The 22606-nt window shown below is 37.9% G+C and overlaps 1 protein-coding gene and 1 non-coding gene across 8 annotated transcripts in view; one reads left to right on the top strand and one right to left on the bottom strand.

Moving 5' to 3' along the window:
• Nucleotides 1–22606, top strand: part of TPK1 (thiamin pyrophosphokinase 1) — a 352799-nt gene that overhangs the window by 5293 nt on the left and 324900 nt on the right. The window lies entirely within an intron of this gene.
• LOC113912100 lies at nt 668–797 on the bottom strand. The gene has a single exon (XR_003516720.1). It is a non-coding gene; the product is annotated as a U6atac minor spliceosomal RNA (small nuclear RNA).

The following is a 22606-nucleotide window of genomic DNA, read 5'->3' as shown; positions in this document are numbered from 1 at the left end:
TGTAGATGTGATTTACCGGGAATGCTTACTCAGATTTAATACAGTGGGCTGTCCAACAGTTAAGCTGGTTTTAACTAATTGCCAGGTGGACCAAAATGCTTACCTCTGGGATCCTAGCTCAGATTTTTTAATCTTTTTTTTTGGTGGGGGCGGGTAACTAAAACGCTTTTTTAAAGAAAAACTAATGTAGATTATGAGTTTCCTGTAATCCCTCTTCTAGAAATAACCATTATTAACAGTTGGCATATGTTTTAAATATTGATTTTGGTACATATACCTCAGCATATTAGCCTTATTTTAAAGAACATGGATTCCTATTATAAGTTGTTTTGTAATTTACTTTTTTGGGACAGTGAGTGAATTTTTTCTTTTTTTTTTTACTACATTGTATATGTTCTATTTTTTTCAAACAAAATAGAAGTGTTTCTAAAGTTAAGTCCATCCGACTTACCAGAGATGATCATTCTAAAATTGTTTTTGTAAATTATGTTTATATAAATAAGATAGGACCTATTTACCCATTTCCTGCAACTTTTTTTCACTTACTATGTTAGGGTCCATAGGTATAGGTATCCCAAGTTGTTTTTTGTTTGTTTGTTTGTTTGTTTTAACTTTAATTCCAGTGTAGCTAACATAGTTTCAGGTGTACAATATAGTGATTCAACAAACAAAATGATGGTTAGATGCCGCAAAGTAGGTGGCAGTGACTTAACTGTATGTGTGCTTGTTGTCAGGCCCAAGGGCCTCGTCCATCCTTGTCAAGGGGAGTACCCACCTTCTCTGCTTTCATACAACACCCCTAATTTTGTTTTTTAATAGGCAGTATAGACTCAAATGAACCAGTTTTTCTTAATAGACATTTAGGTTACTTCCAGTTTTTATTGTTACTATCTATAATGCTATTTTTGATCATGTTACTGTGTGTATATGTATATATCAGTAGGAAAAACTAGAAATAGAATTGTTGGATGAAAGGGTATGTTTGCATTTCTGTTATCAAGAGGAACTGACAACTAGCTAGTGTATATTTTTTGGTAGTAGGTGCAGCAGAGGTACAAAAGTGAAAGGTGTGATTCCTTCTGTGCGGGAGTTTATAGTCTGGTTGGAGAGTTGAGAACAATATACGGATTTTAGTTAGATGTTGAATTGTGTATTATAGGAGCCCACATAAGGAAGGGAGGGACTCAGGGGAAGGAGATGAGGGCAGGTTGGAGTAGGCAGGAAATCACGGAATGGGTAGACCTCAGCTGTGCCTCTGCAAAAGCACTGGACTTAAGTTGAGAGCAGCCTAGGGGGAGCAGAAGAGTAATGCCTGTGATGTGCCCTGAGTGAAAGCTCTCTGCTCCCTCTGACCAGGTGTGAGCTCACCTGGTGGTGAGTAAAGAGAAAGAAACTGAGTAGGTTGGAGAGTGCAGGTGGGGATTTTGGTTGAGGAGTGAGGGTAACATCAGATTGTGGAGGATAGAGAAATTTAATGCAGGGCAGGAGATAAGAAATGCTGTTGAAATCTTCTGTATCTTCTCCCCCCTTGGAACATTCTATACAAAGCTGTCATCCGTGTCATGGGTTTGCTAATCATATATGGGTTAAAGTTGTCCTCTTGGACTTGAAGATGCTCCGAGTTCTGATTCCTAACTACTTTTCCAGGACACATTTTATCTTTCCCTGTCTGCCCAAGCCACATGAACACGTGTTTACTTATGTGAACATTTGTTCCAGCTTTAATGCTCATGCCTTATCTCATGCTAAATTTATCCCCTAGAATGTTCTTTTCTAATCCTTAGAATTAGTTTTAAATTTTAGCCATTTGGTGAATATCTAGAGGTATCTCTGTGATTTTAATTTACATTTCCTTTATGGCAGAATGCTTATCTTTTGAGTGTTTATTGGCCTTTTGCAGATCTTCTGTGAAACATTTATGACTCTTGCCATTTTGCTATGGGGGGAGGGGAGGTCTTTTATTTATTTTTGTTTTTAAGTTATCTCCACACCTAACGTGGGGCTCAAACTCACGACCCTGAGAGTTGGTGCTCTACTGACTGAGCCAGCCAGGTGCTCCATCTTCACTTTATTACAAATAAATTTGTAGGGGCGCCTGGCTGATGGAGCATGTGACCCTTGATCTCCGGGTTGTGGGTTCAAACCCCACATTGGATGTAGAAATTATTTGAAAAATAAAATCTTTAAAAAAAATCAATTTGTAGTTTGTTTTTGTTCTATAAATTGAGGTATAATTGACATAACATTGTATTAGTTTCAGATGTACAGCTTAATGATTTGATATATGTGTATAGTATTGGAAAATGATTGCCAAGCAGGAGTTTCTTTATTCTGGATTCAGTTCTTAAGATTTTTCTCATCAGTGATATACAGAGAATGAGACTTTCTAAGGACAGTTGTTGGGAAGATTTAAGACTAGCATTTTAACACTGATAAATAGCAAGAATTTTTCTCATTTCCTTCTTAACTTTTTATCTAAAGATTTTTGTTTTAATTCATGATGAACAATATTTAACTGGTATGGGCATACAATTGCTATTTTAAACTCTAAATATAGGTGACTTTTCAAAATATAAATAGGGACTTTTTTTGCATTGTTCTTCAGTGTCTGTGATCATATCATTTTTTTTAGCATGAAGCTTATATTCAGAGCTCCATATATTTGAAAGTAAAGTTGATTTTAAACACCTGAAAGCTAAAATAAAAGTGAAGAGTCAAACCGTCTTCAGAATCATTATTTCACATGTGCTTATTTCACAAGTGTAAGACACAGAAGACAGAGGTTTTTATTTCTGACTTAATAAAAATACTGATATTTTAAAATTTTTATATTTTTATAACATAGTACATATGCATTATAAAAATTTAGAAGGTCAACAAAAATGAAATAAGTGCCATATTCTCACCTCTCAGAGATTACTGCTGTTATTGCCATGTATGTGTATGTGTATGTAGTGTGTGTGTATTTATATTTATATCCCTCCAGATATTTGTTCTGTATAATTATAGTGAAGTATTTTTAAACCTAAATGAGAACATACTGTAAGTTGTTTCATTCAACAATGTTCATAAATCTTTCTACCTAAAATTCCATAGTACCTGTCCATATTTAAATTTTCCCATTGTTCCAAAAATAACTTTTCCAGTTGCTTGTTCCGTCTGGGACCACCTGTTCATTCTTCAGTCCCTTTAAATCTAGCTCAGTTCCTCACTTTTTAAATCCTCTTTTAACATTGAATATTGACCTTCTAAATCACTTTTATATCACTCTTAAATGGATCTGATGGAATAAATAATATAACAGGTAGATATGAGACCTTATTCACTTAATATATAAAAAACTCTAGTTTTAAAAGTTCCATTTTATTTTCCCCACCTAATTTGATTATCATAAATTTATGATAGAAAGCCTTTTATCTATCACTTGGTATTTCTTTGCAAAAAGATTATATACATTTAAATTTTAAAAAAATTCCTGTGACCATAATCCTCTTCGGAGTTATTTCTTCTAAACTGATTACCATGGTTGAGATTTATTTTTATTTTTTTAATTTTTTTATTGTTATGTTAGTCACCATACATTACATCATTAGTTCTTGATGTAGTGTTCCAAGATTCATTGTTTGTGCCTCACACCCAGTGCTCCACGCGGAAGGTGCCCTCTTTAATACCCATCACCAGACTAACCCATCCCCCCACCCCCCTCCCCTCTAGAAACCTCAGTTTGTTTTTTAGAGTCCATCGTCTCTCGTGGTTCGTCTCCCCCTCTGACTTACTCCCCTTCATTCTTCCCCTCCTGCTATCTTCTTTTTCTTTTTTCTTAACATACGTTGCATTATTTGTTTCAGAAGTACAGATCTGTGATTCAACAGTCTTGCACAATTCACAGCGCTCACCATAGCACATACCCTCCCCAATGCCTATCACCCAGCCACCCCATCCCTCCCACCCCCCACCACTCCAGCAACACTCAGTTTGTTTCCTGAGATTAAGAATTCCTCATATCAGTGAGGTCATATGATACATGTCTTTCTCTGATTGACTTATTTCACTCAGTATAACACCGTCCACTTCCATCCACGTCATTGCAAATGGCAAGATCTCATTCCTTTTGATGGCTGCATAATATTCCATTGTGTATATATACCACACCTTCTTTATCCATTCATCTGTCAATGGACATCTTGGCTCTTTCCACAGTTTGGCTATTGTTGACATTGCTGCTATAAACATCGGGGTGCACATACCCCTTCGGATCCCTACATTGGTGTCTTTGGGGTAAATACCCAGTAGTGCAATTGCTGGATCGGATGGTAGCTCTATTTTCAACTGTTTGAGGAACCTCCATACTGTTTTCCAGAGTGGTTGCACCAGCTTGCATTCCCACCAACAGTGTAGGAGGGTTCCCCTTTCTCCGCATCCCCGCCAACATCTGTCGTTTCCTGACTTGTTAATTTTCGCCATTCTGACGGGTGTGAGGTGGTATCTCATTGAGGTTTTGATGTGGATTTCCCTGATGCCGAGCGATGTTGAGCACATTTTCATGTGTCTGTTGGCCATTTGGATGTCTTTGGAAAAATGTCTGTTCATGTCTTCTGCCCATTTCTTGATTGGATTATTTGTTCTTTGGGTGTTGAGTTTGATAAGTTCTTTATAGATTTTGGATACTAGCCCTTTATCTGATATGTCATTTGCAAATATTTTCTCCCATTCTGTCAGTTGTCTTTTGGTTTTGTGGACTATTTCTTTGGCTGTGCAAAAGCTTTTTATCTTGATGAAATCCCAATAGTTCATTTTTGCCCTTGCTTCCCTTGCCTTTGGCGATGTTTCTAGGAAGAAGTTGTGCAGCTGAGGTCGAAGAGGTTGCTGCCTGTGTTCTCCTTTAGGATTTGGATGGACTCCTGTCTCACGTTTAGGTCTTCCAAGCATTTGGAGTCTATTTTTGTGTGTGGTGTAAGGAAATGGTCCAGTTTCATTCTTCTGCATGTGGCTGTCCAATTTTCCCAACACCATTTGTTGAAGAGATTGTCTTTTTTCCATTGGACATTCTTTCCTGCTTTGTCGAAGATGAGTTGACCATAGAGTTGAGGGTCCATTTCTGGGCTCTCGATTCTGTTCCATTGATCTATGTGTCTGTTTTTGTGCCAGTACCATACTGTCTTGATGATGACAGCTTTGTAATAGAGCTGGAAGTCTGGAATTGTGATGCCGCCAGCTTTGCTTTTCTTTTTCAATATTCCTCTGGCTATTCAGGGTCTCTTCTGGTTCCATACAAATTTTAGGATTATTCCATTTCTTTGAAAAAAGTGGATGGTATTTTGATGGGGATTGCATTGAATGTGTAGATTGCTCTAGGTAGCATTGACATCTTCACAATGTTTGTTCTTCCAGTCCATGAGCATGGAACGTTTTTCCATTTCTTTGTGTCTTCTTCAATTTCTTTCATGAGTATTTTATAGTTTTCTGAGTACAGATCCTTTGCCTCTTTGGTTACATTGATTCCTAGGTATCTTACGGTTTTGGGTGCAATTGTAAATGGGATCGACTCCTTGATTTGTCTCTCTTCTGTCTTGTTGTTGGTGTATAGGAATGCCACTGATTTCTGTGCATTGATTTTTATATCCTGCTACTTGACTGAATTCCTGTATGAGTTCTGGCAGTTTTGGGGTGTAGTCTTTTGGGTTTTCCACATACAGTATCATATCATCTGCAAAGAGTGAGAGTTTGACTTCCTCTTTGCAGATTTGGATGCCTTTGATTTCTCTTTGCTGTCTGATTGCTGTGGCTAGGACTTCTAATACTATGTTGAATAGCAGTGGTGATAGTGGACATCCCTGCCTCGTTCCTGACCTTAGGGGAAAAGCTCTCTGCTTTTCCCCATTGAGAATGATATTCACTGTGGGTTTTTTATAGATGGCTTTTATGATGTTGAGGTATGTACCCTCTATCCCTATACTCTGAAGAGTTTTGATCAAGAAAGGATGCTGTACTTTGTCAAATGCTTTTTCTGCATCTATTGAGAGGATCATATGATTCTTGTTCTTTCTTTTGTTAAGGTGTTGTAGCACGTTGATTGATTTGCGGATGTTGAACCAACCTTGTAGCCCAGGGATAAATCCCACTTGTACATGGTGAATAATCCTTTTAATGTACTGTTGGATCCTATTGGCTAGTATTTTGGGGAGAATTTTTGCATCCATGTTCATCAAGGATATTGGTCTGTAATTCTTTTTGATGGGGTCTTTGGTTTGGGGATCAAGGTAATGGTGGCCTCATAAAATGAGTTTGGAAGTTTCCCTTCCATTTCTATTTTTTGGAACAGTTTCAGGAGAATAGGTATTAATTCTTCTTGAAATGTCTGATAGAATTCCCCTGGGAAGCCATCTGGCCCTGGGCTTTTGTTTCTTGGGAGATTTTTGATGACTGTTTCAATTTCCTTAGTGGTTATAGGTCTGTTCAGGTTTTCTATTTCTTCCTGGTTCAATTTTGGTAGTTGATACATCTCTAGGAATGCACCCATTTCTTCCAGGTTATCTAATTTGCTGGCATAGAGTTGCTCATAATATGTTCTTATTATTGTTTGTATTTCTTTGTTGTTGGTTGTGATCTCTCCTCTTTCATTCATGATTTTGTTGATTTGGGTCATTTCTCTTTTCTTTTTGATAAGTCTGGCCAGGGGTTTATCAATCTTGTGAATTCTTTCAAAGAACCAGCTCCTAGTTTTGTTGATCTGTTCTACTGTTCTTTTGGTTTCTAGTTCATTGATTTCTGCTCTGATCTTTATGATTTCTCTTCTCCTGCTGGGTTTAGGCTTTATTTGCTGTTCTTTCTCCAGCTCCTTTAGGTGTAGGGTTAGGTTGTGTATTTGAGACCTTTCTTGTTTCTTGAGAAAGGCTTGTATTGCTATATACTTTCAGGACTGCCTTTGCTGTATCCCAAAGATTTTGAACATTTGTGTTTTTATTTTCATTGGTTTCCATGAATTTTTTTAAATTCTTTAATTTCCTGGTTGACCCATTCATTCTTTAGTAGGATGCTCTTTAGCCTCCATGTATTTGAGTTCTCTCCGACTTTGCTCTTGTGATTGAGTTCTAGTTTCAAAGCATTGTGGTCTGAAAATATGCCGGGAATAATCCCAGTCTTTTGGTACCAGTTGAGACCTGATTTGTTACCTAGGATGTGATCAGTTCTGGAGAATGTTCCACGGGCACTAGAGAAGAATGTGTATTCTGTTGCTTTGGGATGGAATGTTCTGAATATGTCTGTGAAGTCCATTTAGTCCAGTGTGTCATTTAAAGTCTTTATTTCCTTGTTGATCTTTTGCTTAGATGATCTGTCCATTTCAGTGAGGGGGGTGTTAAAGTCCCCCATTATTATTGTTGTCAATGTGTTTCTTCGCTTTTGTTATTAATTGCCTTATAAAATTGGCTGCTCCCATGTTAGGGGCATAGATATTTACAATTGTTAGGTCTTCTTGTTGGATAGACCCTTTAAGTAGGATATAGTGTCCTTCCTCATCTCTTATTACAGTCTTTGTTTTAAAATCTAATTTGTCCGATACAAGGATTGCCACCCCAGCTTTCTTTTGGTGTCCATTTATATGGTAAATGGTTTTCCATCCCCTCACTTTCAATCTGGGGGTGTCTTTGGGTCTAAAATGAGTCTCTTGCAGACAGCATATCGATGGTTCTTGTTTTTTAATCCAATCTGATATCCTGTGTCTTTTGATTGGGGCATTTAGCCCATTTACATTCAGGGTAACTATTGAAAGGTATGAATTTAGTGCCTTTGTATTGCCTGTAAAGTGACTGTGACTGTATATTGTCTGTGTTCCTTTCTGATCTATGCTGCTTTTAGGCTCTCTGCTTAGAGGACCCCTTTCAATATTTCTTGGAGGGCTGGTTTTGTGTTTGCAAATTCCTTTAGTTTTTGTTTGTCCTGGAAGCTTTTTATCTCCCCTTCAATTTTCAATGAGAGCCTAGCTGGATATAGTATTCTTGGCTGCATATTTTTCTCGTTTAGTGCCCTGAAGATATCATGCCAGTCCTTTCTGGCCTTCCACGTCTCTGTGGATAGGTCTGTTGCCAATCTAATATTTCTACCATTGTAGGTTACATATCTTCTCCTGAGCTGCTTTCAGGATTTTCTCTTTGTCTCTGAGACTCGTAAGTTTTACTATTAGATGTCGGGGTGTTGACCTATTTTTATTGATTTTGAGAGGGGTTCTCTGTGCCTCCTGGATTTTGATGCCTGTTTCCTTCCTCACATTAGGGAAGTTCTCTGCTATTATTTGCTCCAATATGCCTTCTGCCCCTCTCTCTCTCTTTCTTCTTCTTCTGGGATCCCAATTATTCTAATGTTGTTTCATCTTATCATATCGCTTATCTCTCGAATTCTGCCCTCGTGATCCTGTAGTTGTTTCTCTCTCTTTTTCTCAGCCTCTTTATTTTCCATCATTTGGTCTTCTATATCGCTGATTTTCTCTTCTGCCTCATTTATCCTAGCAGTTAGTGCCCCCATTTTTGATTGTACCTCATTAGTGGCCTTTTTGATTTTGACTTTGTTAGATTTAGTTCTTTTATTTCTCCAGGAAGGGTTTCTCTAATAACTTCCACGGTTTTTTCAAGCCCAGCTAGTATCTTTAAAGTCATGATTCTGAACTCTAGGTCCGACATTGTACAATACAATGTCTGTATTGAGTAGGTCCCTGGCCGACGGTACTGTCTCTTGTTCTTTTTGCTGAGGTGATTTTTTTTCATCTTGTCATATTGTCCAGAGGAGAATAGATGAATGAGCGAACAAAATGCTAACAGGTTAACAAACTCCTCAGCAAACATACTCTGTACAAATCAGAAAAGACCTGAAACCAGGGGAAAAGAAAGTGAAAGAAAGAAAGTAGAAAGAGAAAAATAAAGATAAAAACAAACAAAAACAGAACAATACGAAAAAAACCGAATATGATCAAATATGATCAGGCTAGTACATAGATCAGTGCCACACACTAGATTTTGGGTGTATTTTGGTTTGTTAGAAGAAAGTGCCTCCTAAAATTTTAAAGGAAGAAAGACATATATGTACAAAATAAGGGTTGATGCAATGAAGGGATGGAAGATGATTGTAAAGATGAAGATTATAAAAGATTTTATAAAAGGAATACGGTAAGAAGTTGTTTGAAAAAAGAAAAAAGAACATTAAAAAAAAAGGGAGAGAATGTGATCAGGCAGGAGATTAGAACAAAGCCATACACTAGTGATTTAGGGTATATTTTTATCTGTTAGAAGAAACTGTCTCAAAATTTTAAAGAGAGAACAATTTATATATATATGCCAAAAATAAAGGTAACTGCTATGAAGGGATAAAATGACTCTAAAAATGAAAAATAAAAAATGTTTTTTAAAAAAAAGGGATTGATAAGATGTTGGTTGAAAAAGGGGAAAAGAAAAATTAAAAAAAAAGTTTAAAAAAATTAACTTTGAAAAACTAATGAATCATGGTAAAAAAAGCCATGAAATCTATGTGCAGTATTCCCCTAGTGCTGGAGTTCTCCCGTTCTCCTTGATCGGTAAACTTGGTCTTGGCTTGCTGGCTGTTCGTGTTGATCTTCTGGGGGAGGGGCCTGTTGCCGTGGTTCCCAAATGTCTTTGCCGGAGGCGGAATTGCCCCGCCCTTTCCCGTCGGGGCTAAGCAATCTGCTCAGGTTTGCTCTCAGGAGCTTTTTTTCCCTGCAAGCTCTCCGTACAGCTTTGGAGGACCAGGGTGAAAATGGTGGCTTCCCAGTCTCCCCCCAGAGGAGTTGAGAACTCGGGGTCCCGCTCCTCAGTGCGCCCCCAGAGAAAAGCAGTCACTCCCGTCTCCCTGGTCTCCAGCCGCACTGCATGCTCACCCGGCCTGTGACCGAGCGTTTCTATCTCTGGCACCCGACCCCGTGTGGAGTCTCCAAACCCAGCAGATCCCTGCGGTGCGCTCCCACGCCGCTCCTCCCAGGGGAGGAATGGGAGTCTCCCCAGATCTGCCGCTTGTTGGGTCCCTGCTGGAGGAGCAGTGGCCCGACTGGGACGCGGATCACAGTTTATGGCAACCCCGAGCTGAGAGCCCGTGCCCCGGCTCCGTCTCTGCAGCCGGCTTCCCCGCTCCGATCCCTGGGAGCTCTGCCGCACTCAGGCACCCCCGGTCTTTCTGTGACCCCGAGGGTTCCACCCCCTGCTTAGCCACTGGAGCGACGTCCCTCAGCGGAGCCAGCTTCTAAAAGTTCTGATTTTGTGCTCCGCGGCTCTATCACTTGCCAGAAGTGGCGGAGGCCCCCTCCCTGCCGTGTATCCTCCCGAATATCGCCTCGGATTCACTTCTCCACACGTCCTACCTTCCAGTAAGTGGATGTTTCTCTGTTCAGAGAGTTGTTACTATTCTTCTCTTCGATCTCCTGTTGAGTTCATAGGTGTTCAGAATGGTTTGATCCCTATTCACCTGAATTCCTGAGACCAGACGAAATCCAGGTCTCCTACTCCTCCGCCATCTTGCTCCTCCCTGGTTGAGATTTATTCTGAATTTAATTACCATTTTAAGTATTGTTAGTACACACTTGATCAAGTCACTAATTGTATTAAAAATTTTTATTATAACTAACATTTACATAACACCGCTCTAGGCATAGTTTTAATGCTTTAACAGGGTGAAGCCTATACAAAGTTTTGGAACTAGAGGACTAACGTTTGACTTTTAGTCATTTACAAATTAGGTGACATTGGGCATGTCACTTAATTTCTTAGAGCCTTAGTTTCTTTCTGTAAACTAAGAATATATCCAAACATGAAGTCCTTGGGCAAATTTAAGATAACGTATAAAAAGCCAGTTTAAAAATTAAAGTTCTATGCAAATGTAAAATACTTCGCAGTAGTTGAACTTTATTATACTGAAGATTACATTTTGGACTCTATGTTCCCTTCCCCCCACCCTTAGGGTGAGAGAGTGGGGCTGGGAAGGAGCAGAGGAATTGAAGAGAATCTGAAGCAGACTTTATGCCCAGCTCGGAGCCCGACTCGGGATTTCATCCCATGACCCCAAGATCATCACCTGGGCTGAAATCGAGTCAGCCACTTAATTGACTGAGCCACCCAGGTGCCCCTCTACCTTCATTTGTCTAATTCTTAAAGGAGATAGCTACTTATTTTAGTAAATGTGTTCGGTACTGTTAGGCAAGTGTAGCAGAACTATTTTTCCTGAATTCTGTATTTTTCTTCCATGCTTCTTAAACTTTCTTTATAGATGCATGAAGTTATTAATAGTGGACATACTTTTTTGATCCCTCGTTTATGGTAATGAATCTAGGAATATCCTGTTCAGTATCGTATTCATGCCATGTTTTATATTTCTGGAATTTAATTTCTATTGAAAATGCCTGATTAAGTTGACAAGAGGCATGATAAAATCTACAGCTGAGTATTAGCGTTCTCCAATTTACCGGTGGCTAATTTGGGAATTTCTGGGAAATCATACCTAGAATTCTGACTCTTTTGTACTTGATAAATGTATCCTGGCCACCTACGTCAGTAGTTCTCTGTATTTTGCAGCAACGGACACATCTTGAAAAACCTTGGTGATGACATTCAGATGTACCAAACATAGCTCTAAACTATGAACTCCCTTCCCTAATCTACTCAGCAAATCATAGTAAGAATAACCCAAGGGTGGATTTGAATCCTCGGCATTTGCATTTTGTTTTAAAATTAAAGATGAAACATGCTTCAATATATATAAGAACACATTTTTTGGTTATATCTCCCAACTACTGTAAGCATTCTTTTTGGAAATTCTTGGTCTGGTGTTCTCTCTGGGTCTGTACTGTACAATAGCGTGGCCATTAGCTGTATATGGCTGTTGAGCACTTGAAATGTGGCTAGTGTGAGGGAGGAATTGAATTTGTAACTTAAGAATAAAAGCCAAAACTCCACTCAAGTTGGAAAAGTTTTAAGTGTTTGGAACAATGTATTAGTGTACTAGGGCTGCCACAAAGTACCATCGACTGGGTGGCTTAAGTGATAGAAATTTATTTTCTCTTAATTCTCAAGCTAGAAGTCCAAGATCAAGGTGTTGGCAGCTTTGGTGTCTTTTGAAGCCCCTGTCCTTGGCTTGCAGTTGGATGCCTGTCTTCTCTCTTTGTCCTCATGGATTGCCGTTTGGTCTGTGTGTCACTTGTGTTCTAATATCCTATTCTTATAAAGATACCGGTCCTATTGGATTAGGTCCACCTGTATGATTTATTTTAATTATCCTTTTAAAGGCTCTATCTCCAAATACAGTGACATTCTGAGGTACAGGTATAGGACTTCAGCAGGAATTCTGGGAGAACATATGCAGCCCCGTACAAATTAGGTGTGTCAGTTTACTTTTTCAGCTGAAAATTTTTTTTGGTTGTCTTGGTCCAAATTTCAGAATTGTCATGATTACTAAATAAGAGGTTTTTAATGTCACTCCAACAGAATATAGCTGTTATATGAATCAAAAAGTCAATTTTGGTCTTACTTACTTGCTGTTGTTTCTATATAAAGTTCCTTTAATGCTTTTTGAGAATCTGTTATGTACTATACTTCAGTAGATGCTGTAGAAAAATAATTTACAAACCTTACTGTGAAGAGTTCAGCCTGCAGAAGGCCATTCAATACAATAGAAATGTAATTTCATATGTAACTTAAACTTTCCCAGTAGCCTTGTTAAAAAGATAAAACAAATGAACTTAATTTTATGTATTTAACTTAATATCTAAAATGTTATTTCAGTATGTAATCAGAATAAGCAATTATTAGTGCAATAGTTGACTTTTTTAGAAAAAGATTTTCATTTGAGAGAGAGCATGAGTGAGAGCATGAGCTGGGGGGAGGGGGCAGAGGGAGAGGGCAAGCGGACTCCCTGCTGAGCAGGGAGCCCAATGCCACAGGGGGCTCAATCCCAGGACCCTGGGATCACAACCTGAGCTGAAGGCAGACACTTAACCGACTAAACCACCCCGGAGCCCCAGTAGTTGACATTTTTTGTATTAAATCTTCAAACACCAGTGTGTAGTTTACACTTGCAGCACATCTGAATTCACATGTTAATTTTTCTTCAGAAATACTTGATCTGTATTTAGTGATAATTTGTGATACCTATATGTTAAAAATCTGTCATTTTTTTCATATCAGCAAGGAGCAAATGATAGACTCAAAGTTTTGGAATATACTTCATACACAGGGAATAAAATACTCCTTTCCTAATGAAAAGCCTTTGGAAATGGATATTGGAGATAGAACTGGGACTAAAACCTGGGTTTTCGGTCTATGTATTTTTCCTAAAATCAGCGTGGCATTTTTGTTACTTAAATTAAAGCACTATGCCTGCTTTGAAACTTGGAAAACTTGCAGGTTTTTTTTTTTGTTTTTTTTTTTGAACTTTGTGGATGGCCAAGAAATCTCCGGCTAAAGCTACTGCTTAAGGATTGTGATATTTTTGTTATCTGGGGCTAGCTAAGATATCTAAGAGACAAAGTAGTGGATTTTTGAGTTTCACTTTTTACTTTACTCTCCTGCTATATTAGAAATCCATCCCAGGTAGTTGTCAAGGCTCTTTAATGTTCAATGGGAAATTTACTCCTTTGACTAGTGACACTTTCCTTGATGTATAACCCATATAATTGTTGGAATTCTTTTTGTTCTCTTATATTGATTTCTAACTTGCTAAGACTTGCTGCTATAACTATACTTCGTGTGTTTGTAGTTTTTTTCCTGTACCTTAGTTGATTTTCATATCTACTTAGTTTTTGTCATTCTTTTAATTAGTGTCATTATATTTGATGACAAAAATGCTTGGCTTATCCTCATTGTTAATGAGCAAATTGTTTCTTTTGCCTTAAGTAATATCTCATTAACTTTATAAGCCAGCTTTTCCACATCATCTAAAGAATCAATTTCCTGTGTTTTACTGGTAGTGAGTGTAGCATCCCCACCTCATCTTTCCATATTAGCACTTTAATAGCTCCATGCTTCTAGAAGCTAAGTCTTCCAAAGTGAGTGTAAAAATAATCTTAATTATTTTAAAAAAATCTTGTAAATTGATACATTGTAGCATTATCAGAAATAATGGTATTCTTTTAGATGAAACCATTGAAAATACCAAGTGATGTTATGAGGGCAGTTTTAATATTCACAATGCTAAAATGTTATAGCTTGATCACACACACAAAAAAATCTGTGGGTTTTGATACATTAACACCAGATGTCTTTTGAGGTTTTCTAGGAAAATGAGGTGTGTTTGTGCATTAATGTCCCATCGAATGAATTTTATTATCTTTTTTTCTTGGTTAAATCCATCAGAAAGAGTTATTTGTAGGTGGCAAACAGATGCTCAAACAAATGGATTTCATTCTGAGAGTATTCCTATATCTTTATCATACCATTGTCTTTGAAGGTACTCATTTATCGCAGTGGAATAGTTTCTTTTGTTTTTATGACTTACAGAGAATTTAAGCTTTTGATTTGCTTTTAGGTCATGTGTAAGGTTGTGGCTTCTGGCCCAAGGGCTGTTGTTTTGAGGCAACTTTATTTTTCATTTTCAAAGTAGGAAGACTTGTTGCATTTTATTCCTAATGCAGTGAAGATGTTGTGAGTAGTGAATCGTATGCTTAGGGAGTAGGGGGCAACTTGAGGAAACCTAGTGTTTGCAGGGCAGGTGTGTTTTCTTTAGTGTCCCTCTGAGAGAGCCATCTGGCTTCTTTGCTTGAATGCGTTCAGGTAGCTCTTTGTATTTGAGAAAACATATACCATTGTTGGACAACTGATTGTTAAAGATGTGTATTTAAAATAGGCTGAAATAGACCTTTCATTCTCTTATTTTCCTACTATAATGGTATGGAAGACTTTTACTTTATTTCTACTTAGCTACCTTCAGATACTGAAAAACCTTAACCAAACTCTTCCTCCCTTTTTCTCTTCTTCCATGCTAAATCCTGTAGTCATCTGTGCCGTGATCATTTGAGTCCCTGTATGAGGAGCTCTTCTAGGCACTGGAAGACATACTAGCAATTTTCTTTAGTTTCATACTTTACAGATCCACTGGCCCAGTATGGGTATCCGTAATCTACTCCTGGAAAAGCAGGTGTTGTTGTCAAGAATGGTTATTGGGAGCTTTTTTTTTTTTTTTTTAAGACTTCTTTTATAGAGTAGTTTTAGGTTTACAACAGAATTGAGAGGAGGGTTATATAGGTTTCCCGTGTGCCCCCTGTACATGCGCAGCCTCCCCCATTGTCACCACCCATCAACCACAGTGGGACATTTGTTACAATTGACAAAGCCACACGGATACTACATAATCACTCCCAAGTTCATAGTTTATATTGGTGTTATACATTCTGTGGATTAGGACAAATGTATAAAATATATCCATCATTATAGTGTCATACAGAGTATTTTACTGCCCTGAAAGTCCTCTGTGCTCTGCGTATTTATCTAAATCCTCCCACTCCTAGCAACCACATAGCTTTTTATTTTCTTCATAGTTGTGTCTTTTCCAGAATGTCATAACTTGGAATCATACAGTATGTAGTTTTTTCAGATGGACTCCTTTAACTGATTATGCATTTAAGGTTTCTCGGTGTCTTTTCATGGCCTGGTAGCTCACCCCTTTTTTAGCTCTGAGTGATCCGTTGTCTGGAGTTACTGTGGTTTCTATATACTCTTACCTACCAAAGAACTTCTTGGTTGCTTCCACGGTGTGACATTTATGAAAAAGGCTGCTGTAAACATCTGTGTGCAGGTTTTTGTGTGGACATAAGGTTTTAACTTCTTTGGATAATGCCTCGGAGCACGATTGTTGGATCGTATGTTCAGAGTGTGTTTAGTTTTGTATGAAACCACCCAGCTGCCTTCCAAAGTGGCTGTACTATTTGGCATTCCCACCAGCAATGTGAGACTTGTATTGCTCCACATCCTTACCACCATTTGGTGGTGTTGGTATCCAAGATTTTGGCCATCATTATAGGCTTTGTTATAACATCTGTGATAGTGTTATTTTATTTTATTTATTATTTATTTATTTTTAAAGATTTATTTATTTGTCAGAGGGAGAGTGAAAGAGCACAAGCAGGGGGAGAAGCAGGCTCCCTGGTGAGCAGGGAGCCCAATGCGGGGCTGGATCCCAGGACCCTGGGATCATGACCTGAGTGGAAGGCAGACGCTTAACCGCCTGTGCCACCCAGGTGTCCCGTGATAGTGTTATTTTAAATTGCATTTGTCTGATGACCTGTGATGTGGAACATCTTTTCCTGCTTATTTGCCTTCTCTATATCATCCCAGGTGAGGTGTTAAGATCATTGGCTCATTTTATATTTGGGTTGTTTTCTTATTTTTGAGTTTTAAGTGTTTCTTGTATATTTGAAAAACAACCCTTTATCAGATGTGTCTTTGGCAGATATTTTCTCCCAGTCTGTGACTTGTCTTATTCTCTTGGCATTGTCTTTTGCAGAGCAGAAAATTTAAATGTCAATTAAGACCAGTTTATCAATTATTTCTTCCATGGATTGTACCTTTGATATCGTCTAAGAAGGCCTAACCATACCTAAGGACATCTAGGTTTACTCCTATGTTGCCTTGTAGGAATTTTATTATTTTGCATTTTACATCCATTTTGAGTTGATTTTGGTGAAGGATGTAAGTAAGATCTGCATCTAAATTACTTTTTTGCCTGCAGATGTCCAATTGATCCAGTACCATTTGTTGAAGAGGCCATCTTTGATCCAATGTATTGCTTATGTCAGAAGATTGGTTGACTGTATCTGAGAGTCTGTTTCTGGGCTGCCTTATTTTCCACTGATGTATTTGTCTAATCTTTTGCCAATACCACACTGGGAAAGCTTCAAGTTTCTTACCGTTAAGTATGATGCTTGCTGTAAGTACTTTGTAGGTAATCTTTATCAAGTTGAGAAACTTTACCTCTTTCTAGTTTACTGAGAGTTTTGATGATGAACGGGTGTTGGATTTTTTCACATGTTTTTTCTGCACATAGCCCCATAATCCTATTATTTTTCTTTTTTAGTTGATGCAATGGATTACATTGATTTTTCGAATGTTGACTCAGCCCTGCATACCTGAAATCTAACTTTGTTGTCATGTATAATTCTTCTTATACTTGGATTCATTTTGCTAATATTTTGTTAAGGATTTTTGCATCTATGTTCGTAAGAGAGATCAGTCTGTAGTTCTCTTAAAATGTTTTTGTCTGGTTTTGGAATTGGGGCAATGCTAGCATCAGAATGAGTTAGGAAGGATTCCCTCTGCTTTGATCCTCTGAAAGAGCTTGTGTAGAACGGGCATCCTGTCATTGTCACATGTTTTGGCAGAATTCACCAGTGAACCCATCTGGGTATTATCCCTTCTATTTTGGAAGGTTGTTAATTATGGACTTAATTTCTTTAATAGATGTAGGCCAATTCAGATTATCCATTTCTTATGTGCGTTTTGGCAGATTGTGTCTTTTCAAGGAATTGATATGTTTTATCTAGATTATCACATTTTGGGGCATAGTGTTCATAGTATTCCTTTTTAATTTTCATTGGATCTGTAGTGATGATCCTCTTTTATTTATGGTTGCCATTATTTTAAATTGTAGTATCTGCAGGGTATTGAGAATCTTGAACCAGGAATGGTTTGAAAAATCATCAGAGGAGATAGGTGGTTTAGGATTCGTAAAAACAACAACAAAACAGGAAAATGGAGCTCTGCATACCTTTCTTTTCATTTAGAAATTTCTAAGAATTTGCTACTCAGATTGAAGTTCCTAGACCAGCACCATTGGTTTTACCTGGGAGCTTGTAAGAAGTGCAGTCTAGACTGCACTTTAGACTGACAGAATAAGAACCTGTATTTTAAGAAGACCCCTACATGAGTCTCATGCTCTTTAAGGTTTGAGAAGCATGGCCTAAGAAACATCAGATTCTGTTTTAAAATAATTAAAAAAAATCTCCATCACAATTAAGGATGTTTATCGTTATCCAAACCTTCCTTTAAGTAGTTGCACACAGTGGTTTTCTTTTGAGCTTTATCGTTTTCCTTAGATGCATAGTGTGCTAATGTGTCCAGGACACACACAGCGGCAAAGAATGGCTCACCTGACAGACACTTCGGTGCCTGTCTGTGCACCAGCAGTAGCTGAAGTGCGTGTCCCCTTTGCTGGCAGTCTGTGCTTTTCAAAATACCTGCATATGATCCTGATCCTCTATCAATAAAGTTGGGATGGTAACTTGAGGCTTTTCTCATATTTTTGTTTTGATGTTGTTTAATACTTATTCTCTCTATAGAGGAAACATACTCATGTACATACTTTGAGGCTATGTATGTAACATTTTATTCAGTGAGCCAGCATTTGAGTGCCTACTATGCATGTGGCATTATGCTAAATTGATGCAATTCTATGGTGCGAGCCTTAGTGGAGGTTATAGCCTAAGAGGGCAAAGGGGTGAACAGATCAGAAATTAGAGCGCACTATGGTAAGAGACCTCATAGGGGAGATCCTGGGTGTGAAGTGGATTATGTAGAAAGGATGTGGGGATTTAGTGAGGGCTTTTGGAAAACCTCTTTTAAGCTGGGAAATCTACATAAGTTATTTTATATATTTAAATTTTTGTAATTACTGCTTTGAGATGTGTATATCTTAGTCCACCTCTGATTATGTGTTGAATGAAGATATCTGGGAGTGGAATTATGGAATCAAAGATCTGAGCCTCAACAATTTCTAGTACACGTTACTAGGTGGCTTTCCAGCAGTGTTATACCAAGTTGTATGTCCAGTAGCAGTGTATTATACTGTCACTTTCAGTGTACCTTTGCTGGCAATGCATGTTCTCTCCTTCTTGATGGAAATACTCACAGATTTTAGCTGCCCCTGCATCCTTCCTCCCACCTGGTATGATTTTTGCTTTACTCTTGTTAGAACCAACCATAATCTAAGATGGAGAAATTGTCTAAGACTCGTAAATGATCAAAAGAGCTTACTGGGTGACTTTTCAGTGAAATGCTGGGCTTGTCTAGTGGATCCTCTGTGACTATACTTTCTCTTGATTAGGTTATTGGGCAACTCTATAGGGGAAGAAGTTGAGGAATAGTTGTGCAAACGCTTCTTATACGTAATAATGCAAAAAAAAATTTTTGTCTCATAGGGATGCAGTTGATTGCTCTAAGGAAGAGCTATCTCAGATATTTTGTTGCTCTGTAGCAGAGATTTCTAAACTCGATGTTATATATTTAGGCCTAGTGGCACCAGGAAAAAAATTAGATACTAAGAATACAATAAAGTTTATGTTGCAAAACCTTTTCATAATAGATTCACAATTTTTGCAGCCATTAGTAAATTCATTTTAGTAATCCTGTTTGCCTTTATTCAAATTTTTGATACCCTCATTAATGGAGTTGAATAATAGCTTTTGCATTGGTTCATTTTATATTTTCATGAAAGTCATGGTTTTAAAGTTTTGAAAATTACACTTTAGCACCAGTTAAATTCTTTTTTTAATTTGAAAGGTGAATTAAGTAGATAGTCTAAAATTTTTTTGAACTGTTTATCTTTAAGTGATCTAGCACAGGATGTGAGAGTCATGAGTGAAAATGCATCTGGAAAGACCTAGCGTAGAGACTTGCAGGAGAATGGGCAAAGTGGACAGGGAAACACAACTTCATACTAGGTGATGTAATTGTAAAATAGTGTTGTTTTGGGGGAAAAGTACATACAAGCAGAGAAGTAGCAGAGCACATGGGACTCCTCAGGCTCTTCTCCACGGAGAAGTGTCTTAGGCTGGGCACAGCTAGTTTGGGATGTGCCATGGAAATGGCTTCAGAAGAGGAATTTCATAAGTCAATCAGAGAAAGACATGTATCATATGACCTCACTGATATGAGGAATTCTTAATCTCAGGAAACAAACTGAGGGTTGCTGGAGTGGTGGGGGGTGGGAGGGATGGGGTGGCTGGGTCATAGACATTGGGGAGGGTATGTGCTATGGTGAGCGCTGTGAATTGTGCGAGACTGTTGACTCACAGATCTGTACTTCTGAAACAAATAACGCAACATATTTTAAGAAAAAAGAAAAAGAAGAAGATAACAGGAGAGGAAGAATGAAGGGGAGTAGGTCAGAGGGGGAGAGGAACTGTGAGAGACGATGGACTCTGAAGAACAAACTGAGGGTTCTAGAGGGGAGGGGGGTGGGGGGATGGGTTAGCCTGGTGATGGGTATTAAAGAGGGCACGTTCTGCATGGAGCACTGGGTGTTATGCACAAACAATGAATCATGGAACACTACATCAAAAACTAATGATGTAATATATGGTGATTAACATAACAATAAAAAAATTAAAAAAAAAAAAAACCTTTGCACAGCAAAAGAAACAGTCCACAAAACCAAAAGACAACCGACAGAATGGGAGAAAATAAAAAAAAAAAAAGAGGAATTTCACCCCGTAATGTTCCCCATATTTCCTGGAACCTCTAGGTTATTGTGTAACACCAGAGAACTTGTAGTTAGCAATGGGAGCCTCTGTTGCCCGGCAGCTAGTTTCAACCTGTTCTTTCATTGTTAACTCTGGCCTATTGAATTAGCTCCTTGCAAAGATGTCGAAATGCAGAGGAATGAACCTCCCAGGCCAACTGGATTTGTATTTGTATATACTCACTTGTTGTCCAAATGGATGTAATAGTAACTTTACAATTACGTAATTTTACACATTTTATTCAAGTATAATTAGCATACACTATTATATTTCAGGTGTTCAGTATGATTCAACAATTCTATACATTTCTCAGTGCTATAGGGGTATTCTTAATCCCCTTTATCTGTTTCACCCATGCATCCACCCACCTCCCCTCTGGTAACTATAAGTTCTCTATAGTCAGGAGTCTGTATTTTTGTTCACATATGAGTGAAATCATATGGTATTTGTCTTTGACTGACTGACTTCACTTAGCATTATACCCTCTAGGTCCATCCACACTGTTGCAAATGGCAAGATTTCGTTTTTTTTAGAGCCGAGTAATATTCCAGTGTGTGTGTGTGTGTGTGTGTGTGTGTGTGTGTGTGTGTGTGTGTGTGTGTGTGTGTGTAGTGCACGTCTGTGCAGTCTGTGTGCTTTCAGTGTAAGGTTGTTTATTTTTCTTGCTTTTTGAGGTAGGCCTGTGTTGCTTTAATTTTCCCTCTTGGAAAGCTTTTGCTGCAACCCTAGGATTTTGGACCGTTGTGTTTTCATTTTCATCTGTCTCCTTGTATTTTTTTATTTTCTTTGTTTTCTTGGTTGATGCATTATTTAGTAGCATGTTATTTAGCCTCCATGTATTTGTATTCTTTCCAGATTTTTTTCTTGTGGTTAATTTCTAGTTTCATAGCAGTGTGGTCAAAAAAGATGTGTGGAATGACTTTAAGTTTCTTGAATTTGTTGAGACTTGTTTTGTGGCCTAATATGTGATCTGTTCTGGAGAATGTTCCATGCACACTTGAAAAGAATGTGTATTTCCACTGGTTTTGGTTGGAATGTTCTGAATATATGGTAGGTGTATCTGGTCCAGTGTGTCATTAAGAGTCACTGTTTTCTTGTTGATTTTCTGTTTGGATGATCTATCTATTGATGTAAATGAGGTGTTAAAGTCCCTTACTATTACTTTATTACTGTCAGTTTCTCCCTTTATGTTTGTTAATAGTTGCTTTATGTATTTAGGCGCTCCCATGTTGCATGCATAAATACTTAAAATTGTTAAATTCTCTTGTTGGGTTTTTCTCTTTATCATTACAGAGTGCCCTTCTTTGTCTCTTGTTACAGTCTTTGTTTTATAGTCTCTTTTGTCTGATACCCATATTGCTATCCCAGCTCTCTTTTCACTTCCATTTGCATGGTAAATGTTTTTCCTTCCCTTCACTTTTAATCTGCATATGTTTTTAGGTCAGAAGTGAGTCTCTTTTAGGCAATATAGAGAAGGGTCTTGCTTTTTTATCCGTTCAATCACCCTATGACTTTTGGTTGGAGCATTTAATCTATTTACATTCAAAGTACCTACTGATGGGTATCTACTTATTGCCATTTTGTTACTTGTTTTCCTGTTGTTTTTGTTGTTCTCTCTTCTCTTGCTCTCTTCCCTTATAGTTTGATAGCTTTGTTTGAATTCCTTTCTCTTTATTTTTTCATATTAAGAGCTTTTGCCTTTGTGATTACCATTAAGCTCATATGTAAGATTTTATACACATAGCAGTCTTTATGAAGTTGATGGTTGCTTATGTTTGAACCCAACTAAAAGCACTAAATTTTAATGCCCCCACCATGCTTTATATGTATGATGTCACACTTTACATCCTGTTACTTTGTAAAGTCCTTCACTAGTCCTTATAGATATAGATGACTTTAATGCTTTTCTGCTTCACCCTGCATACTTCTTTTATAAGTGATTAGTCTGTTTTGTTATATTTGTATTACCTTTGAAATTTTTCCCTTCCATAATTTTCTTACTCCTGATTATGGCCTTTTCTTTCTACTTAAGAATTCCCTTCAACTTTTTTGTAAGGCTGGTTTAGTGGTGATGAATTGAACTCCATTAACTCTTGTTTCTCTGGG

The sequence above is a fragment of the Zalophus californianus genome, chromosome 12 (genome assembly GCF_009762305.2).
Source record: "Zalophus californianus isolate mZalCal1 chromosome 12, mZalCal1.pri.v2, whole genome shotgun sequence".
Lineage (NCBI taxonomy): Eukaryota > Metazoa > Chordata > Mammalia > Carnivora > Otariidae > Zalophus > Zalophus californianus.
The sequence above is the reverse complement of the archived record's forward strand: the minus strand, read 5'-3'. Positions and strand labels throughout refer to the sequence as shown.